The sequence below is a fragment of the Microtus ochrogaster genome, unplaced genomic scaffold (assembly GCF_000317375.1).
Source record: "Microtus ochrogaster isolate Prairie Vole_2 unplaced genomic scaffold, MicOch1.0 UNK82, whole genome shotgun sequence".
In the NCBI taxonomy this organism is placed as follows: domain Eukaryota; kingdom Metazoa; phylum Chordata; class Mammalia; order Rodentia; family Cricetidae; genus Microtus; species Microtus ochrogaster.
Window position 1 is genome coordinate 251,790 of NW_004949180.1, and position 4,601 is coordinate 256,390.

Sequence of the window (4,601 nt, forward strand, 5' to 3'; positions counted from 1 at the left end):
GGCGTTTTGGGGTTTTTATTTCTCATCTCGGTTTCCCTTAACTAGAACAATTTTTTTAAAACTCTGTTTTTGTTCCTGGGAACTTTGGGTGATCTCAAAAGCTTGTTTCTGGAGTTGGCCCCCAAGGTGGCAAAGGAGCAGGACAAAGGATAACCATGGGGGGAGGGCTTGCAAAGGGCGCCAGAGGAAGTTGCATAAGGAAAGAGACTCCGTTTTTTCGCGCCCCCCACCCACCCAAAAAAGAAAAAAAATAATCAGCGGGGAAAGAGGAGAAAAAGGAAATTGGGCGGCGGCTGCAGGACGGAGAAGAGAAATAGACTCAACGTTTACCTTCGTGTCCCCCGTGGAAGGATGGGGCAAGAGCCCTGACCCACGCGACCAGGCAGTGCGGCTCAATCTCTTACCCTGGCTATCAGGGACCATGGGGAGGACAGAATGGACAGACAGACACCTCTGCCTCGCGCGGACCGGGTGCAGAGCAAGCCTCTGGACAGGTCAACTTTCTCTCAGGTTCGCGCGGTGGCCAGCAATCGCGGGGTTTGGATCACAGAACTCCCTCCCCCTTTTCTTAGACTCTCAGGAAGCGATTAAAGTTTTCTGTCCGCCAGCGCGCCCCTAGGCAAGCCGCTCCCTCAAGTTTGCCTCCTCCTCAGGTCGGAGGTTGGAGGGGCGCTTGGCTGACCCGTCTGCTCCTGCTCCTCCCCCCATCCCTACCCCTTGTTGACCTCCACTTTCAGCGCCCGACCACCGCTGCCACCTTACCTGACCAAGGATTATTTTTGTTGTTCCTTCATAACTGTAATTCTGCTAGTGTTATGAATCATAGTATAAATATCCCATATGCAAGCTATCTGACATGTGGCCTGTGACCACTTTGAAAAGCCCCTTGAACCCTCCAAAGGGTTGAGACTCATTAGTTGAGGACCACTGCCCTTGAAGCTCCTTGACCACCACAGTCTTCTCTGTCCCCCGGGGTCTCTGGCGTCTTTAGGTCTGGTTCTGGAATCTTGGTCAGACTTCCAGAAATGTTGTGGGGTATTCACCAGAGAAGACTGCTCAGACATGCATTTGAAACCCCGAAGCCAACTGCAGTGACACATTTCCTCCAACAAGACCACACTAACCCCACAAAGCCAAACCTAATAATGCCCCTCCCTGGTTACCAAGCATTCAAATTTATGAGCCTAAGTGGGCCATTCTTATTTAAGCAACCACAAATATATACTGAGGTTTAAAAAAAGAAACATAGAAAGCTGGAAGGATGCCTCAATGATTAAGGGCACCAGCTGCTTTTCCAGAGGACCTAAGTTCAAATACAAACACCCACATGGTGCTCACAACAGCAGTTATGTGTAGCTGGAGTTACAGATGACTGTAGTTCCAGAAATATGACACCCTCCTCTGTCCTCCAAGGGCACCAGGCATATACATGGTGTGCACACATATATTCAGGCGAAACAACATACATACACATAAAATAAAATAATTTTTAAAACTTGTATGAACATTTATCCTAAGCAAAAATCCAAATTTCGATAGTCCTGTTTTCTTGTATATAAATGTTATTTACATGAAACAGACATTTTTTTTTGCCACGAGGTGTTTTATTTTCATCAATAATACAAACAATTTTCTATAATATCCCAGGGCAAACCGATGAAATTTGGCAGTCCGATTAGTGGGGGGTCCCCCTTCAGGGACCCGCGGGCCGGGGCATCGGCGCAGCGCGGAGTACCTGGGTTCACAGTGCAGCAGTGCAGCTTGTGGCTCGCGTCCATCTTGCAGGTGGCTCTTCCTCCACATCACGAGGGGGTCTTGGAGATGATGGGGTGGGCTGGGGGAATCCTCCAGTCTGGGCTTTTAGGAAATTTCACTCCTTTTTTCCTGTTCAATGGTCTCTTTGGTCGGCAGGGTGTTCTCCTGCGTCTCGGTCTTCTTCAGCTTGGCCTTATTGAAGCTGGCGATTTCCCCCAAGTCCGGCTTGTCTGCCATTTTCTTACAACCCGCCGAGTCTCCTCTCGAGCTCGCGCTCCAGGTGCTCCCACTCGCCTTACTGCAGCAAGAGACCTGAAACAGACATTAAAGATAACTTTCTGGAAAGAATCTGCCGCACACAGGAAAAGTACTGTTAAAGGAAACTATGAAGTAATATATGCTTACATTAAGCTAAGGAAGGCTTCCAGTTAACAATCTTGATCTATACCCTAAAAACAAGGAGCAGAGCAAATTAACCTCTGGAAACCAGAAGAATGAAAACAAGAATGATAAGATAAGGATCTTTAAAAAAAAGTAGAAAATACAGATGCACTAGAAAAAAATCAATGAAGTAGTAAAACTCAATGAAGACGCTCGTTCCTTTACCCCTTGTACTTCCCGCCGTCACTTGCACATCAATTGGCAAGGAAAGTTGAATGACACTCTAATCAATCAATGTGATGTACCAAATGAAGAGGATAAAAGGCAAAACATCATCATCCCGTCAACACATGCAGAAAAAGAAAAGGGGTCAAAACTCAACACACTGTCTGATAAAATCTGCCAAGAAATTAAACATGGGAAGAATGTGCACACACACATACACACACACACACACACACAAAGATTTACAATATAATACAGACAGCAGAAGACTTAACAGTGAGGAGTTGAAGCCAGGAAGGTGCATTCTCACCTTTTCTCAACGTGGCACTAGAAATGCTAGCTAATTGAGCAAGAAACATAAATAAAATGCATCTAGTTTAGAAATGAAGAGGTTAAGGAGTCTCTTCATGCATATGACATGATAGTAAGCTTAGAGAACTCTGAAGAGTCCAGCAAAAGATTCTAGGAGTAATAAATTGTGTATAAAATTGTAGGATAAAAAAATCAGCAAACAAAAATAACCACTTGTATTGACATTCACTAACAACATTTGATCAGAAAGTTAAATTAAGAGAACTGCTTCAACAGCTTCAGCCAAAAGAGGTAAAATAGCTGAGAAAAGAAACTCCAGACAGATGAAAGAAACCGAAGGGAACACAACTAACTGGGGACACACCCTGTATTCACTGATTGTAAGAAATACAGTTACAATGTTCAAACCAAAGTGGCCTACAGACAGTCTTCTCTCTTAAAATCCCACTATATTCTCCCTAGAAAAAGAAAAAAGTTGGGCATGGTGGCACACACCTTTAATCCCAGTACCTGGTGGGAGAGGCAAGTGAGTCTCTGTGAGTTAGGGCTACACAGAGAAACCCTGTCTCAGAGAAAATAAAAGAAGAATGCACTTGCCAGTGAGAGCAAAGACAAGCAGACAAAGAGCAGAGCTTCCTTCTTTGTGGCCTTTATGTAGGCGGCCAGCAGAAAGTGTGGTCCAGATTAGAGGTGGATCTTCTCACCTCTACCTCAAAAGATCTGTGTTAAAAAGGTGTCTTCCCACCTAAAAGATCAGGATTAGAAGTGGGATCTGCCCACATGAAATGATTTAAGTAAGAAATTAGTCGCTCACAGGTATGGCTAGGCTTTGGGGTTTTGGTTAAATCCCGATGTAGTCAATTTGGCAACCCAGAATAGCCATCAAATCCACCAAGATGTTTTCAGAAAGCCTTTAAACATAGAAGATAAGCCACCAGGACTAAAGCGCCCAAGTTTAGGCATCTATTACTCCATGTGTCCTGCATCTCAAACACTGATGAACCACTGATGCTTTGAAGAAACAACACAGGAAGAAAAGTACAGAGGATGCTGTGGAATATTCTAAACTTCTGCCCAAGAAAAGGGGGTAGTTCCAGTAACAGATTGCCAAGAGGTAAAATTTCGCTGAGAGCTTCTCCTTCAAAGTCTAAATCCAGTTGCAATGATTAAGGTAATGCTATCTCATCCCAACTTATTCTGTGACTGCCTGGACACTTCTCACCCTTTCTCCAAGAGCCATGTCCACCTTGGTACTGCTTTTGGCACTGTGCTTGACCTTAACCATGGTCCAGGTGTATTAACCAAAATAACTGGGGTTTGACTAAACATAAAACTAAAACAGCTAAAACATGTAAATGAATAACAATTGTGGAGTGTCTGGGAAATACTGCTGAGTTTTGCAACAAAAAAAAAAAAACTAAAATACTAGGCTACCTCAAATTCTTCCCTGCTGTAATCCCCCACCTTGAGCACTGATGTCACTGTGATTTTGTCTTTTTAAAACACTGTACAGCTCAGCTCAGTTACCAAGAGACTTTAGATGCACGAGCTCACACTTTTCTGCCAATTGCTTTAAAAGATGCAAAATTTTTGATTGATTTAATCAGCATCATTGTCAATGACTATCTCACCTGGATCACTTCATTTAGAAGCCCCAGCTTGATCTCTGCGGTATTCAGCCTTGTCCCCTGCCTTCCCTCCCATGAGGAGGTTGCAGGGGAGGTACCTACTGATAAGCCTTTCAGGGTCATGGTCCTCTCACTTAGTCCAAAGGAATCTGGGATGGCAGCAATTTACCCAAATATGAAAACATATAAAATCCTTCTGATACTCCTAGGAAGTAGGTCTCCCTACTGAATTCAGTTCTGGTTCTGATTAAAGAGGAAAGGGACAAAGAAGCCACATTGAGATTAGGAAAGAAAATTGTG

The 4,601-nt window shown here is 44.1% G+C and overlaps 1 pseudogene; it reads right to left on the minus strand.

Moving 5' to 3' along the window:
• Positions 1-1,860: 1,860 nt before the first annotated feature.
• Positions 1,861-1,992, minus strand: LOC101982935 (annotated as a pseudogene).
• Between the last annotated feature and the right edge of the window lie 2,609 nt (positions 1,993-4,601).